The following is an 18378-nucleotide window of genomic DNA, read 5'->3' as shown; positions in this document are numbered from 1 at the left end:
GAAATTGCACGGGGAAAGTGCCCGGGTCGGGTCTCCCTTGGGGACCCGAAGGATCCCTTCCCCGGGAGACCCCCTCTGGCCCGGAGAAAGGAGGATAAAGCACTTGCCGCTTTCTTAGCTCCTGGCCGCTTTCCCGAACCTCGGAAGACGAGGCAAGTACGAGGTAAGCGCGGCAGGCGTTCCTTTACCTCATTCCATTCAGGAGAGGGATACCCTTCAGAGCGGAGCGCGCAAAAGCGCTTCTCCAGGGCCAGGGATGGAGCGCCGAGTTGCTAGAGTTCCCGCCCGTTAGGGAACCCGGCCTTCGGCCCTCTCCCTCCGGTCTCGTGGTGGTGACCACTTGACCTTCGGTCTCGTGGTTCTATCCCCTCCCTTCCAGAGTTTCCCCCTGAGACTGTAGGCACTTTCCTGCCTCGCCCCCCATCCTCGGGTAATTCGGCTACGAAAAGACGCCAGGTTTCCCGTTTGAGAAGGGAGCAAGAGAGCTGACTGGCCGATTAATCCCTCGAAGGGTCTCCGGGCGCTCCGCAAAGCTCTCGCCAACATGGTCACAGCTCTCTTCCTGAGAGCCACCCCGAGCCGCTTCTCACGGATCTCAGCCATATAGCGAGCCGTGTTTCTCACTCTCAGGCGCCACTCGCATTGTTTCGAGGAGATTCAAGGCCAATTCTTGATCGAGGGCACCTTAATACGCATTGTTTCGAGGAGATTCAAGGCCAATTCTTGATCGAGGGCACCTTAATATGCATACCCAAAAAAGGTAGCTTTTCCAAAAGCAATATGCTTTGCTCTAGTCGCCATGCTTACCTCTAACCGTAGCTGATTTCACAAGAATTCGGTAATTTTGTCCCAAATCCCTCTCACCAAATTCACGTAACCGGCAATTCCTGGCAATGAGTCGTCTGCGTAACGCACGTATTTCACCCGAATGGATTTGGGGTCCTTGAACGGGGAGATGCCCGCCTTTCTAGCCGCCCTCTTGGCCATAACTACGATCGATATTCCCTTCCAGGGAGGGAGTTTCATAATATGCTGATTGGCTTCAAAGCGGGGATATGCCCTATTCCTTCTGCGGAGCTTACAGGTCTTGGTAGTGTCATATTGTCTAACCAATGAATCAATGAACACGTCTAGCTCATGGGGGTGGATGTTACATAGAGGGGGCGAAACGATACTCCCCTGCGGTACTCCTTCATTCGGGTTAGGCCTTCCTCGCTCACCCCCCATTAGACTCGCCTCAGAAAGACGGTCTAGCAGAAGCATGAACCCAGGATCTTCCATCCTTCGTTCAATGGAAGACTTAGGGATGTTCTAATCAATGGAATCGTAACCTTTCTCGATGTCGAGCTCTAACAACCAAGAGATGCTTGTCCATTTTTTTGTTATGAACTCCAGTCCCATGTGACACCCTCTGTTCGGCCCGAACCCATGCGAGTAATCCTTTAAGGTACTTTCATATACGCCTTCTGGAGCTATTCGAACAGCTTCCTACACGACCTGTCCCTCGGTGAAGTTATGCGTTGCGGCCTTCCAGTTTTCTCAGGCTCTGATATCACGACACGTCGAGCGGGTTGAACTCCCTCGAAACTTTCATCCCGAATAGCTTGGCAAGTCTCATTAACCCATCGATCAAAGATTCGGGGGTTTAACCACTCCGGTTTTGCCAGAAAACTCTGGGGTTCCCTTCCTTCGTCTCCGCCTGGAGCCAAATTCTCAGGGGTTGACCTGGGGCGCTCATAAGCTGCCCGAACGACATTGGGGTCACTCACAATGCGACAAAGGTTTGTATGTTCCCCTAGCTCATTCTTAACCCATCGAATCTCTACCCTTCAGTGAAAGCTTCTGCTTCCCTTAATACCCGCCATACAACTAGTATCTGCCATACGATATTGGACATGGGGTTTGCAAAAGATCGCGGAGCCTTGAGGAAATCCCCAAAAGCTCTGGCGGAGATCGTTATTTTCCCGTGCTCCAGCCATTTCGCCCCCTAGACTCTTAACTGTACGTATAAATACGATGGCGTAGCCACATCTTGAGGATGGTAGAGGGCCGCTACTTCCTACCACGACAGGAACCTGGCATACCATGATCCCAGTAGCTGCGCCCATGCATCTCCCCGTGCATGCCCCGCCGCCGGAGGGGAGCCTATAACGGGACTCGTTGACTTACGCTCTGGCTAGCGCTACACCAACTTCGGTCTTAATGCCCTTACTGTCCTTCGGGTGGGTGGAGTTGGGTTTACCGCTTACCCACCATGGAGCTTGGGGCCAACGGGTCGTAACGTGCTCTTCACGCGTGATGGCCACCCCAACGCCCTTCCCCAGAACTGCACCTTTGAAACAAGTACTACCTGAAAAAGAAATGAGCTCTTTCATGCGTTCCATTCCCATGTGTTCGTGAGATTCTCTCTTGTATTCATAGCTTTCTCTTCTTTACGGTGGTTTTGGCGCAGTAAAAAAGCAAACAAAGATTATCGTATAATAATCCATGAATATTCAAAAAAGCGTAGCCATTCATATTACACCTTTTACTTAATAACCACCTGCGAATTGATGACCTCCTTGTGGGGTTGGTAGCGATTGAACGATCAAAGGCGTTGTACCAGCTGTATTTGCACTTTCTCTGTTCGGTGCTTTTGTCGTTAGCACTCTTTTGTTCATTAATCAAGCGTGTTCGTTCCGTCCGGGCATCCTAGTAAGACGCGGAACACCCGATCCCATTCTGACCTCGATATGTGAAAAGCGTTTTCTGCCATATGTACTGATAATTTTCGGGAGACGTGGTTCGATAGCCCGGACCCCGGGTTTCAAATCGTATATGCTATTGCCTTCAGATGCAAATCTGGTATCGGCCAGAAACTTTTTCCTTCTTTACCAGTAAAAAAGCAAACGAAGATTATCGTATAATAATCCATCCTTAAGAATGGGAAGTAACCTCACGAGGTGAACCGGGAACAATTGGTGAGAATAGCACCCCTTTTTCGACGATGGAACAGTATCGTAACCAACTGCTTATCGGGGTGGGGTTCGGGACGGTCCCGACTGCATACTTATCGGTCTGGCTGCATACTTATCGGCCGAATGGCTTCTCGCATACTTATCTAGCGTTGCAGGTGGTGGCTTAAGCATCTTGTAAGGTGCAGATCATTTGGAGTAACCCGCTCTAGTCTTTAGCGATTAGCGCGACTTATCTAGTCTTTCAGTACTCTGTCCGGATCGTACTACTTATCGGCGCGATTAACGCTACTTATCTAGTAGGTAAAGATCTCTTCTAGTGGCTACTCCAAATCATTCATCTTATCTATTATCTAGTAGGTAAACCGGTTATCTATTATCTAGTAGGTAAAGTCAGAAGACGGTGAACCCATCAAAGGGTTCCCGATGAAATGAAACCGGTGGGGGTTTCAGTTGGTAACAGAAGCTAGACAATTGCTAGCGGCGGATTGACATGGCCGCAGTCATTCGACCTCCCCATGCTATCTGAGTGGATGCACCTTACCTCACCCTTCCACTGGGCTTCCGGGGACTGGACCAATGTGATCTCGCCTTGACGTTGGTGGTTCGGCTTATGGAGAAGAGACCAAGGCCGGCAGGGTTCGTATCCAGATGAGGATACGAATTTATCCGAACAACTAGGCCTAAAGAAAGGTTTTGAGAGCAAAGCCGAACTACTGAGCCTGGACCCAGGGAAGGGTAAAAGTGCCCCAAACCCACAAGGATATGAAAAAGCTGGGATTCGAACCCACAGTGCGTAGCGCATACGATCTCCAATTGCTAGAAGATGCAAAATGAATTGGCTGCTTCTTTGGCAATCAAAGAGGGTTATGATGACTACGTAATAGTTGGTAGTGACTCTTCTCACGGTTTAGGTAGCTCAGTTGGTTAGAGAAAAGGACTGAAAATCCTTAGGTCAGTGGTTCAAGTCCACTCCTAAACAGTCGCGAATTATTAGGTTCAAATCTCTGGACAATTATGTGCTAGATACAACTAAAACCGCAGCTTATGAAACCTCTTTGAGCTAGAGCCACAGAGCTCTCTATCTGTCCGATCTTAGCACCAACCCTGAGCAAATGGTGTGGCTTACCTGCTCCGGGCGGGTAGCTCGAGAATAATGCAAAACCAAATTCTCTTTGTCGTCCAAAGATACGAAATTTCGCTACAAGTAAAGTGTGGTGGACAGCCAGATTTAGAAGGCTCAAACGTAGTCCGTAAAACAAAGGGGATGTTGGCCAAGGATAAGGTCGACCTGAAATGGTTCATGGAACAATATAAGGACATCGGTCGAGTAACTAAATGCACTGTCTCAGCCAACTTCCGTGTCAATTGGCCACAACTCTGTGTTTACCGTGCAAAGATCATGTTAAATCTGGGTATTGACCCGTCAACCAAAAGAAACCTCGTGGTTGATGAATACGGTAGATGGGTGGATACTTTACCTAAAAAGGTTGAAGATAAAAGAGAACCGGAAACCCTTCCGATCACTTCGCAGCCATCAATGCTAGAGGAGAGCGAACCTAAAACCCTGCCAATCGAGGAGGCGCCAAAATCACGAGTCAAAGGGCGAAGGCCAGGCACGCCTGGGGCTGGCAAGCCAATCAATGGGACTGACAAGCCATCAATACCAGATGAGAGCGAACCGAAAACCCAAATCAGTTCACCTTTGAGTATGTTCTATGATCTAAAGCGATATATGGACAATCAGGAGTTGGCCTTGAGCCCTGGCAATGAACCGCTAGCACAACCAAATCAGTGCCTTAGAACAGAAGCTACATAAGATCGAAGAAGATCTACGAACCGAACGTTCCAAACATGAGAAGCTCAAAGAAAAGCTGCGGAAGCTACATGAGCTCGGAGAAGAGCTACGAATCGAATGTTCCAAACGGGAGAAGCTCGAAGAAAAGCTTCGGGGTTTGTTTATTCGTATTTCAGAAAACAACTTCCCTTTCCCCTTAAAAGTTAGGCATAAGAAGCGCTCTGCTGGCCAGAGGATCTGTCGTTCCAAGGATGTGAATAGTGAGTTTTAACTTCATTGCGTTCGATCTCAAAGGATCACACACATTGGTGTTATCAGTTCCCGTGGCCAACAACTATTGCTTCTTATCGAAGTTAGAAGTGTACCACAGACACGGGCGAGTGATAAGCTTGCCTTCGTGTTGCAGAAATACCAACATAGCCATTATAGCACTGATCCACCCAATCTTACTGTTATATCTAATATGGACCTTGGATCATATAGAATCTGGCCCCAATCAAATGGCACTCCCTTCTGTGGTGGCAGACATAATAGGACGGGGCAGCTACACGGGGGATATGGTACAGCGCCCTCAGTGTGGCTTTGTTACATCGGGATGAGCGGCTAAACCCATCCCAAGCCGAGTATAGCCTCACTCTGCGATAGCAGCGCCATAGATAGGATACTTAGTAAGAATCTTCTACCCATCACCACGACCCTTTAACTAAACCTTTGGTGTTTCTTGCATCGAAAAGTCTATTTATAACTCAAAAAGTGAGGCGTTTATTTTCTGTTTCAATCAATCAGAAGCTCTAGGAAAAACGCTTCTTTCTGATGGTTGGAAAAATATGGGTTAATGGAATGGCCACTTTGAACCTAAGACCGGGCCGTTGGGTCGAGTCCCAGAACCTTGGTTTCGGAATTTTCCTTGGTTTCGAAATTTTCTACGATAGAGGCGGGAAAGAAGAAAACTTTGGACTTCATACGAAAGACCGGGATTTGGTGCGTGCTGATAAGCACCAAATCTCGGGACTCGAGGAGGGCTCCTGTCACGTTCGTCTTCTCTATAATACGTGATTTTCTCGTTTAGTAATATAGGAATTTTGACAATTTCAAGAGTGAGAATAAGAAAGAGGAAAATCATTTTCAGGGTGAGAATATCTTTTCGTCCCGTCATGAGTGGGTAGGGAATCGCTATCCTAAAAATGCCAACCAACGGGTGTCATGACTGGGCTTGTTGTGAGTGCCTAAGGCGGGGAATAAATGTTATGTGTTATCAGCTGACTTTTTCGTTTCTTTAGCTTATCACTCTTTTTGGCGAGTGCATTGCTTCATTGGTTAAGATTTAATTCGTTCTGCTAATAGCTTTCTCTCATGAAGTGGGATAAAGCAATTCCTCCACATGATTCGGGATGGTACAAGGCTGTAGTTGATCGCAACTCCCGACCCTATTCCTCCCCGGCCTTCGGCCACTCTCTGCTTATTGGGACTTATGGTGGTGGTTCCAATTCCTCCAAGATTGGTCCCCTCTCCCCCCCTGGGTTAACCATTGACTTATTGAATGAAGGGACAGCCATAAATCAAGCTCAACAGCTGCCCAAACCGACAAGCAGGGAGTCCTGTCTATGACACGCATGCATTCTCTTTTCGCATCGCTCCCCGGGCCGCCTTTCGGTCGAGCTAATTCACAATCCGTTCGGTCATCCCATGGGTCGGCTACGCGACACCTCGATAGGTAATGATCAACGTGACCAAATCAAGATGATGGGATTCAGCAAGTGATTTTAAGACCGGTCGGCCCCAGAGGCTCTTCGATCGAGAGCAAGAAATAGTTTACAGTCTAAGAGGTAAAAAAGGCTTTATGGGTCCCTCTGATCCGGTTAACTTCCTCGATGATTCAGTTCCAAGCCACCTAGCAGCATCTGAAATGTGCATCAGCCAAAATACCACCTTTATTATGATAGGTTGCACGCGGCTACAACCACGGTAGGTAAATAAAGGCACCACTCAATCCGATCAAGTCAACCCTGTTGTTGCTTGCAAATGAAGATCAATACCAGGATGCAACAAAAACGATACTTAGGGCTCTTGAAAAGAGTTCCACTTTGTAGATGAATGTGGGAGAGGGTTTGATAATAATCCCACATGGGGACTTATGGGAGTCCTAGAATTTTTGTATAAAAGGTGGCTCATTTGAGAGCTTAGACACACTTTGGGCTTAGTTCATGCAAGAGCTCCTTTGAGAGACCTACTCTCCCTCTTCTCCATAGAGGTGAAGACTCTTCTCTCACCCCATCTACATCTTTGTATGAGATAAATCTCTTCATTGAATCATTAGCAATGTCATGAGTCATTCTCATCCTCTACTCTAATCATTTTACTCTTATGCATGCTTTTAGTATTTCATTTTTGAGTACATGGATTGATTTGAAGCTTTCATGGAAGCTTGATGCTTGAATGTATGCATGCTTGTAGGAAGATAGGAGTGGAGTGAGGTCTTTCTCTTTGCTTGAGTGCATAGTGATTGTATTCCTCTTGCTTGTATTTGTGAATGAAGGGGTGTGTAGGAATGAGGACAAGTTGAGCTTGTGTGCATGCTTAGTCTAGTGTCAAGTGATGGTAGCCATGAGCATTCTCTCCATTTGTGGATAAGCTCTTGTGCACCGGTACGGGTCGAATCCCTAGCTCCGAAAGGGATGCAAATCCCATTGGAGTGAGCTTAGTGTGGATCGTACTCCTCTTACTACAAGAGAGAGAGTTTTCCGTCTCTCCATTGGCGCCGTTGCCGGGGAGAAGACTCAAATCCGGTTGAGAGTGTGTGGAAACCACCACTATTTCCTCTTTTGGTTGCAAAACCATTGAGTGATTAGGTTAAGTTTGGGTGTGTGATCCCGGTGTGAGTGGATAAGGTAAACCATTGAGCGGTTGAGGTTTCTCCCGCATTGTTTTTTTTATGTTTTATTGTTTATTGCTTTTCAAGTACCGTTCATTATGCTTACCTTCATTGTTTTTTGTCATTTCATTCTTTCATGCTCTTCGTTAACACGTGATTAGTAAAAAAAGAAAAAAGAAAAGAGGTGCATTGCTAAGCTCTTCCATAGCTTATGCAAGCTCCATAGACTCCCAAGCATGAAGTCCGCTTAAGGAAGAGAGGAGAGAGGTAGGTTGAAAGCGTAAAAGGCGACCTTTCTTCTATTGTTTTGATTGTGTTGTTGTGGTGTGGGGAGGCGCTTCCATCAAGCATATCAAAGAAAGAAATAGATATATATATACATATATATATATCTATTTCATGTGGCTGTGAGGCGGCCAGCTGAAAAGCTAAGTGTAGGCGGCCAAACACTAGATATATATATATATATATATATATATATATATATATCTATATACGTAGCCGGCGTGTAGATGACAACGAAGGTGGCTTTTAAAACAAAATATATATATAAATATATATATTTTATATACTGACATGGCAGCTTTGAGGCGAAATGGTCGGCAATGGTTGCCGCCTCTGGATGCGGTGAGGGGTAGGTGTTGCTTTGGTTGGTTTTGATGCTGGCAGTTGTTGCTGGTAACAGCGAGTTTGGAGAGGTAGCTGTTCGCAGCAGTGAAGCCGTGGTGGAGGAAAGGAATGCCGACTGTAGTAAGCAGAGAAAAGGAGGCTAGTGCCGACTGCAATGAAGCCAAGGGAGAGAACGTCGTTTGCAGAAGGAAGTGGTGCTGCTGACTGCAGCGAAAGAGTGCAAGAGAGCGTGGACTACAGAGTACAATGGTCGGCACCTAAGTAAAGATCAAGGCGAGAGAAGAAAGCATAGCAAAGGAGGCGCTGCTGGGCGGCGTTGGCATAGCCGACAGCAGAGCAAAGGCAAGAGCGCAGAGTGGCAGCAGTGTTGACGGCAGCAGCTGCAGCAGCTGGCGTGGCCTGCAGAGGCGGGTAGCAGCTGAAGCGTCGGCGTTGGCGTGGAGAGTTGGTGTGGAGACTGGCAATAGGAAGCGCGAGCAGAAGAAGGTGAGGCGGCATCTAAAGCGGAGCAAGTGGAACGCACGTGCGCGCCGGCGACAAATCCGGGAGCGAGAGAAGCCGAGCGGCGAGGGATAAGGTAGGTGGTATTTTTCTTTTTTTTTATTTTTTATTTTTTTGTTTTTTAATTAATTTTTCAATGCTCTTTTGTATTTTTAAATAAGACAAAAACAAAAAAAAATATTTTTTTTTATTTTAAAAAAAAAGAGAAAAAAAGATTTAAAAAAAACAATTAAATTTTTTTTTTAAAAAAAAAAGAGATTAAAAAAGAAAAAGAAAAAAGAGATTAAAAAAATATATTAAAAAATAATAAAAAAATAAAATAAAAAAAATTCTTTTTATTTTTTTTTAGGAGTCCATATTGTGTGCATATTTTTTATTTTTTCATTTCTATAATTTTTAGCATAATTAGAGTAATTTGCATTGTTTTAACTTTTGGTTATTAAAAAAAACAAAACAAAACAAAACAAAACAAAACAAAAGAAAAAAAAACAATTTTTATATTTTGAAATCATTGTTCATCATTTAAAATTTTGCATAAGTTAAGTATCTTGCATTTTTATTTTTATAGAATTTTTGTAATTGCATGCATAATTAGTAGATTTATATTTTTTACAATTAGGCACAACATTTATTAGTTAAAAAAAAAACAAACAATAAAAACCAACAAAGGGAGGAAAAAACAAAAGAAGACAAAAGAAAATTTTTTGATTTTTTAGGAGTCTATTTTTTGCATAATTTGTAATTCTTCATTCTTTAATTTTTTGCATAATTAGTTTAACTTGCATTTTTTTAAATTTTTTAACTTTGTGCATAATTAGTATTTTTTATTGTGATTCATAATTTTTGTGTTAAAAAAAAAGTAAAAATCATAAAAACATAAAATCATTTAAAAAAAACATTTAAAAAATAAATAATAAAAAAAAATAGGGTAGATAGTACACTACACATATTCTTTTTAGTTGCCTTTAGGGGTTAGGTAGGGAAAAATATATATATATATATATACATATATATATATATATTTTTATTAAAAAAAAACAAAACACAAAAACCAAAAACAAACGAAACAGAAACACATAAAAACCCAAAACAAAATTTGACCTTATGCACTTGCGGTCGGGACGTCTTGTAGAGTCTAGGGCACCTTCTCGAGTACCTACGCAGGAAAGTGGGACCCAATCGGTAGGCAATTTGGCAGATATTGCTGAAACCCTTACTGAATCCCAATCCGATACCCTTTCCTCCAGAACAACTAGTTCATTGTCCATGGACGATCTAGTGCCATCAACTAGTTATCCCGTAGCCCAAAATAGGACACCCACACGATCCTTTAATCCATTTGAAGCCGATACCATGGGGTTAACATTCAATGTGAGACTCCAATATGTCTACACAAATGCTCAAGGAGCTGAGATCTTTAGGGACCCACAACAACGGTATCTTGTTAAGATAGCCGACATATTCTCAGAACTTGATAGAGCACCTCTAGTCAATGACCAGGGTAACATGTACATGGGTGGAGATGGTGTTCGCTACGAAGTCACCTACCATCCAGAAAAGGTAGACAAATTAGGGGAGCTCTCTAAAACCGAGTTCTTAGATTTATCAGAACTTTCCAGAGCAAGGGAGTCTAGAGATGACTGGCTCATCGAGCCAGACATGCCTGGACCATCCAATGCCCAGTCCTCAAAGCCATCCATAGATGATTTACTTCTTGTAGATCTAAATTTGGAAAGGGATAGGAAAGGCAAGAGCAAACTGGATCAGGGGGCTGAATGCCAATGGGAGTTTGTACGACAAATTCCTGTGACAAAGGTTTTACAGGATGACCCACTTCAAGAGGTCTATAAGGATTCGTTAGAGGGATACTATGCCACAACTAAATCGCCAGAGCTGGATCTTCCTCTAGCTTATGTGGTGGTAGTTGAGAAGCGTGCAGGACACATGAACAGAATAGTTGATAAATGGGCCAATGAATACCGAACCTTAGATTGGAAGGAGATTCGGGAACTCACGTGGAAAGGACAACCATTATTTATGGAAGTGTTATCAACAAATACAGCCAAACCAGGAGAGACAGCCTTTCTTGGAGAAACTGTTGCTCCTCCCCTACGAGAGTTCACTAGAGAGGGACCCTCAACATCTAAGTGGACCTCTGCTAGTAGCCCAACTCTAGCACCACGATATCGTCCTACACCAAATGTGCGACCACAGGTCACACCACCACAACAACATCTTTTCCACTATGACAATCGGATGAGAAGAGAGCCAACTCGGCCTCCTATAAGTGCACCTCCTGAAATGAGGGTGACAAGATCTTTGGAAGGGTTTGGTGAGGCCGGTAATAGGGTACCCACACCAATTTTGGAAACATGTGTACCATCTTTCCAAAGAGAGGAACAATTCCCACTAAGGGTAAGAGGCCGTAGGCCCTATGATGAGTATTCACGACAAGTAAGGCCATCAACTCTTCAGAAATTGGTAAAGAAATATGAAGGGTCGGGAGATCCATACGACCATGTAGCAGCTTTTAGGCAAGCAGTTCGAGCTGAGCAAGTTGCTGACAAGCATACTCAAATTGAAGGATTTGGACTCACTCTTGAAGGAAAAGCCCTGGCTTGGTTTCAGGCATTAGAGGCTTCTGACAAAACTTCTTTACGAGTTTTGGAAGAGAGATTCATTGCTGCTTTTTCCTTGATGGGAATTCAACATGACACAGTAGCGCATATCTACTCTTTCAAGCAAGGAGAGAATGAGAGTGTTAGAGACTGTGTAAATAGAATGAAGCAGTACATTAATCGTTGCCCAGAAGATGAGAAGCCCGCCCAAAGTCGATTAATTTCTCTCTTCTTAAAAGGCCTCAAAAATTCGACACTGCATACACATCTCTATGCTAAGAAACATACAAGTTTCAATGAGTGTTGCCATGATGCTATGGATTTCACCGATAACTTCAAGTTCCAGGATGGTTCTGGCCCTGAGGTGAAACCTAGAAATCAGTGGGGTGATGATCAAAGTTCAGGGTCTAGCGCACTAGTAAATCCAGACCAAATAGCCAACCTAGTACTAAGGAGATTGGGACAGACCTATCGTCCACCCATGCAGCCACAACAACAGCAGCAGAGAATGAGGAGTATACTTCCTACAGGTCCTCATCTTTGTGGAGCATGTGGCGGTGACCATAAAACAGAGGACTGTAATACCTTTTCTCCTCTAGTCACAAACCAACCCACAAAGAAGTGGTGCCAAGCCTGTGCTTGGAACTTTACTCATACCACACAGGAATGTACTCGCATTGCGAGAATGAGACAGGAACGTGAGCAGCCGAGGGGTGGAGTGGCTCCACAAATGTATCAACAGTATACTAGTTTTGAACGTAAGCCACCGATGACACAAGAACAAGCACGACCTGTTCTTGGTGCTCAACCTCCTGCTCCAGGGACTGCTCCTGTGAGGGTTGTCGACTATGACAATTCAAATGTGTGTAGAGAATTGGTAAACCCAGGCTATGTGGAAGAAGAATACACATCATATTCATCCAAGGATAATATCTTTGAAAGTCCCACATACCCAAACCAAGCACTGGTGGAGATTCAACCAGGGGAACAAAACTCTTTAATGTTGCTAGGCGGCTACCAACCTAGGACTCCAGGCCCCTCAGGTCAATGGCAGCCAAGGAAAGTAGAGGCCAAACCAATGGGCCCCTGTTATGAGTGTGGAGAACCCCATTGGGCTCGTGATTGTCCACATCGCTCAAGGCAAGCATCTAGATCCAATACAACAGCACAACAGTTTCCACCAATAGAGAGATATTGTCTAGGGTGTTGTGTCGAACACTTTCCGAAGGATTGTCTGTTGAAACCACATGAGGAAGGCACCTCCCAACCAAAGGTTTCACTTAACCTTGTAGGCACAATTCCATCACCACCTTCATCTGAGAATGAGGATGTCGTGCCACTTAGAGTCATGACTAGATCACAAACACGAAATGCAGAAATGCAAACTGATGAGACACCTCGAACTAGGGACGCAAAGACAAATCTAGTGGACAAGACCCTACAGTCCAGTAGAAAAAAGACCACTAGGAGAAAGAAGAACCGAAACAAGCAAACTAAAAGTGCATCCACTTCTAGTTCTCAGGAGACCTCTAAACAAAACATAAAGGATAAAACTTTTACATCCCAGGAAGTGCGTGAGGAACATCAACCTCAACCTGAGCCTAGTGTTAAACAAGATAAGGCTAGTACGACTGAGGATAGTTCTGGGGGTTCTATTTTTGTGGATAAAGTGAATGAGACTCTAGAGGCCATCATTGATGCTCATAGAAGTCGCATTGCAGCCTTATCAGAGCTACCCAAAAAGCTTCAAGAATACCCAAACCCTCGTGAGGAGAAGATCAATCTAGCTGTTAATCAGCAACTCATTAGGGAAGCTCAGTCGATACTTGAGGGACCACCACCACCTATTCCTCGTGGCCCAGCCTCTCTTAAGCCAACATTAGAAACCATACCAGAAGTGTCATCAAGTAGGGAAATGAAAAGTGAGTTCATTTCACAAGCTCAGAGCGAAAGGTCTGCACCAATTGACACTCCATTAAAAGATGACATTTTGCCACCACCCAGCCTTGTCTTCCCATGCAATGATGAAGTTATTGATGCTAATGAGGACATGGCAAATGACATGTGGGCCGCAGTAAATGAGAAAATTAATGAGAACATGTCTTCTATTAGTTCGCCTCCATTCTCTGAGGTGGATTTTACCAGAGACACGGAAAACAACTTTGGACGCCCAAGCATCCAGGAGGAAGGTCAAACAATTGTTTCTCCTAGAAGTAAGCATACAATGAAAACCTTACCATCCTATCTGGGAGAATATGAGAACTGTTCTCAAACCTTGAGGATACCCTCCATGCATAAAAGGTTGACTAAGGAGAAAGATATGAGTATGGTGCAAGCTATTTTGTCTGCACCAGTGGCTTGTAACTTACCTTTGCTTGAGTTGATAAAGCTTAAACCTGAGTTGTGGAATGATATTGCCACATGTTTGTCAGAGCATATATTGCTACAAAAGGGTCACCATGAGTGTACTATACACCCTGAAACAAAGCATGTAATGCAAGTTCCTATCAACAAAGTTGGAAAATTTTGTGAGGATGATCAGGGAAATGCTACCCTCCCATTAGAAGTGCGAAAAGTATCTTCAACTGCAATACTTGATAGTGGTGCAGGAGTAGGCATTGTGACAAGGTCCATTTGGGAGAAATGGGGCAAACCAGCTATTAGGAGTACAAGGATGCGCTTGCAGCTAGCAAATGGAAGCTTAGAACATCCCCTTGGGCTGCTTGAGAACATATTGGTCACCACCTGTGGGATTGAATATGAGCATACCTTTGCAGTAGTGGATTTCGGAAAGCATCCAAACTATGAAGTGATATTGGGTAGACCATTCATGCGACAATTTCAAATGATTCAAGATTGGGGATACAACTACTTGTACCTCAGACATGATTCTGTCATCACAAGGGTCAACCTAAGGAATCACTCGTATCGTGATGTAACAAGGTCTCCAATAGATGAGTTTGATTCTGCTTCATCTAAGGGCTCAAAAATTACATTGTCAGATGGGCGAGAAGATCTATGGATGTGTGGAGCCTCATGTAGGGATTTCAACACTGAGAGACTTAAGGGTAATCGAAGTGTATCTGACGAGGCATACATTCCACAACCCTTCCCTGAGCATTTAATTGATCCATTAGAATGGAGTCATGTCCTTGCAACATTATCGACATGTGCTTTACCAAAGCCAATTCAATTCTGTGACTCAGATGGATATGACATTATACCTATACGAATGGTACAACCACGTGCTCTTCTAGATGATTTGTACTATAGGATTGCATCCACAACAGCACTGCAAGTAGAGGAAGTCTCTGCTACTTCACGAGCTTTATCGTGTCAAAAGGGTAATGTTTCTACCTTACCCAACCCACAATCAAAATCTGCTTTTGAAGCTCCAAAACAAATGATGTGGATAATTGATGAGTACTCAAGTGAGGGCCATGGCTGGTATGTTCCAACTACTCTAGTTGCTGCTCAAAGAAGGCCAGGTAAGAAGGAATTATCAATGTGGCTACCCAAAGCTGCGTACAAACTTGTACCATCTAGTCCAGTTGCTAAGCCTCTTAAGAAGCACATCATTTCCAAGCCCAAACCTCGGATTGTTACTCGATGGGTCCCAAAACATGTGCTCAAAGCACAAGGCTATTATGAGGGTGCAACATCAATTTGGCTTCCAAAATGCCATGGATTGCTAAAGGTAAAAGAGTGTTTCAAAAAGATTCCAAGAGTCACCCCTGATTGCCCATATCAGTGGGTACAAAAGAAATCAACACAAACTCTTCAAGAAAGGAAAGGTAGCTGTGATAGCACCTACATATCTACTTGTGTTGATCTTCCTAAAACATGTAAAGAGTCACCAGTTGTCCCAAATTCTCCATGTTACACAATTCCATCATCAACTGGTGTACCTAAGACAAGTCCAAAGGAGTCTCATTTGAGCATAGATTCTGGTACTTCAATGCCTAAATCCTCTTATCTTGCTCAAATTCCAAGACAATTGATAAAATTTCCACCCAAGAAGAACATACCTAAAACCAAAGATAAGGCATTAACACTACAAATGAAGCTCTTTGGTAGATCAATGTTTGAATAGTGTGGTGCCTTACGCCTTTAAAGGATTATATTCTTTTTGAGATAATCTCCACTACCAGCGCAAGGGTAAGTTCAACGACTCCAAAATAAGATCGACAAGCCAGGGCACTTTTCTCCCATTGGGTTTTTTCCCCTCGGCTATATTTGGTGATTGGCACCACTAACAAATTTTATTCTTTTGTTTTTTCTTTGTTTGTTAATAAATTTTTTGCAGAGATCTCAGCTTAAGAAGAGCATCAGATACGCCCCTACAGTCCACCTATCGTGCACACAAATTAGGAAGGGGGGAGATATGCTATGCCTACAGGGATCAAGGAGAAGCAATCTGCACAAAATCAGCAATTATTCAAGGCAAACGAACAACATCAACAGGGCACTACAACAGGTGTATGCAAATCTTAATCTTTATTTCTTTAAGTGCTCTTATCTTTCGAATATATGGTTTGCATGTACACAATATTGGCTGGTTTGAGTTTTTGATTTGTAGTTAAAATATGGTGAGTGCATTCTAGAGTCTTAGAAGACTTAGTAAAAGATATGTCTATCCAAAGACAGTGTAGGATATATACCAAGGGAGTATGCCAAGTACATATGTCTTCAAGGTATATTAGTTATCCCTAGTGGTAGCTATCTCTTAGATATGAGCTAGGTGCTAGGAGTAATAAAATTTATGAAAATATACCCTACAAAAATATATATATACAAAGTGAATTGCGACATGAAGTGTCTACCGCCATGCGAAGTGCTTGGTAGGACCTGGGGATGTCTCAGCACCTTGGGGCCGATGCCTTGGTTTCCATGGGGTGAACACTGATGTCTAAAAACTTCAGAAGAAGAACTTTGAGGAATCTATCGCCTTGATAGATGTTGGTAGGACTCGGGGGTACACTATGGGCCCTCAAGACCGATGCCCTCATCTTCAAGGGGTACTCCTTAGGTCATAAAAGAAAGAAAAAGGGTCTGTCGCCCTTGAGATACTTAGCGGTCTTTAGATTCTCTTGGCGGAGGTCTCTTGGCCATTGCTTGGGTCTCATGGGGATAGAAACTTAATCTTTATCACCTTCTATACACATATCAAAAAAGAAAAAAGAAAAAAGAAAAAAAAAACCAAGAGAAAGCTCCAATCACCTTTGCTCATACTTAGGAGTAGGGTTGCCACTTAGGAGTAACTTCCATACTGATAGGACATTGAGACTGCGGTCATAACCGGAGGTGTACAAAGACACTTGCCTTTGCATAGCATTATTTACTACCTAAGTCTCACTTTGACTAGTTTTTACTCACCTCTTTTAGTACTCATTAAAACTTTAATCAGCCTTGCACTTGTATGCTCACGTGTGTAATTATTATTGCTGATCTTTCTTTTCTTTTTATCAATAAAGGACTTTACTTGTATCAATTGTTTTTTTGTTGCAGCTCTTGCTACTACCGCGCTCGAGGACGTGCGCAAAATAGGAAGGGGGGAGTGTTGCTTGCAAATGAAGATCAATACCAGGATGCAACAAAAACGATACTTAGGGCTCTTGAAAAGAGTTCCACTTTGTAGATGAATGTGGGAGAGGGTTTGATAATAATCCCACATGGGGACTTATGGGAGTCCTAGAATTTTTGTATAAAAGGTGGCTCATTTGAGAGCTTAGACACACTTTGGGCTTAGTTCATGCAAGAGCTCCTTTGAGAGACCTACTCTCCCTCTTCTCCATAGAGGTGAAGACTCTTCTCTCACCCCATCTACATCTTTGTATGAGATAAATCTCTTCATTGAATCATTAGCAATGTCATGAGTCATTCTCATCCTCTACTCTAATCATTTTACTCTTATGCATGCTTTTAGTATTTCATTTTTGAGTACATGGATTGATTTGAAGCTTTCATGGAAGCTTGATGCTTGAATGTATGCATGCTTGTAGGAAGATAGGAGTGGAGTGAGGTCTTTCTCTTTGCTTGAGTGCATAGTGATTGTATTCCTCTTGCTTGTATTTGTGAATGAAGGGGTGTGTAGGAATGAGGACAAGTTGAGCTTGTGTGCATGCTTAGTCTAGTGTCAAGTGATGGTAGCCATGAGCATTCTCTCCATTTGTGGATAAGCTCTTGTGCACCGGTACGGGTCGAATCCCTAGCTCCGAAAGGGATGCAAATCCCATTGGAGTGAGCTTAGTGTGGATCGTACTCCTCTTACTACAAGAGAGAGAGTTTTCCGTCTCTCCACCTGTCATACCAAGCTGCGCTTTGTCCCTTTGTCTTTATCCCTTGATAGCACCCTTCGGGGAGAGCACGACAATCCCACTGCCTGACAAGGTGGCCGAGGACTTTAGTAAGCTCTGCGCCTCCTCAGGGCTAGTGCAAGGTCTGGGGCCGTGACATACTGCCCTTGAGCCGGACCTTGTCCAGTGATAGCCTGGTAAAGGAGCAGGGTGGCCAACAGAAACCACCAGCCATCGAGCCACAGCCAGTCAGCCAGCTCCCTTCCACTAGCTTGCCGCCCGTCAGAGATCTAAGGTCCAGTTGCCAGCAGCCCCCGTGAGACTGCAGCCTTGCCTACGTCCAAGAGTGGTGCAAATAAAGAAAGAAAGAAATTCAGAGGTTGGTTGGTCGTGAGAAAAGGCAATATCAAACGGCCCCAACGTAACACCCTTGTCGAGATATAGAAATTGAAATAGAAATCATTTTCTATTTATAAGGGGTACCCCAGTCCCCAGCCAAGGCTATTTGGAAGCAGGTCATTCATTGTTGGATGCTCAGGCTGGGGGCTCTCGCAACGCTTGGAAGCAGGCCTTCCTCGACCGAGCGGGGAAGTGACATCACTTCTTCGACTACTTGTTTTGTTGTCCGGAGTCTGGTATATTTCCTTCCAATGCCCTAGCTGGTGGCAGGAAGCTGGGTTCTTTCGCAGGTGGTTGGTGGCTTCCCGCG

At 44.0% G+C, this 18378-nt stretch overlaps 1 non-coding gene across 1 annotated transcript; it reads left to right on the top strand.

Annotated features, from left to right (window-relative positions):
* Window positions 1-3862: 3862 nt before the first annotated feature.
* On the top strand, window positions 3863-3936 carry TRNAF-GAA (transfer RNA phenylalanine (anticodon GAA)). Its single transcript has one exon. It is a non-coding gene; the product is annotated as a tRNA-Phe (tRNA).
* The last annotated feature ends 14442 nt before the right edge of the window (window positions 3937-18378 follow it).

The sequence above is a fragment of the Cibotium barometz genome, chromosome 4 (genome assembly GCF_041138505.1).
Source record: "Cibotium barometz isolate CiBa-2024 chromosome 4, ASM4113850v1, whole genome shotgun sequence".
NCBI lineage: Eukaryota > Viridiplantae > Streptophyta > Polypodiopsida > Cyatheales > Cibotiaceae > Cibotium > Cibotium barometz.
This window is presented reverse-complemented; position numbering and strand designations above follow the sequence as displayed.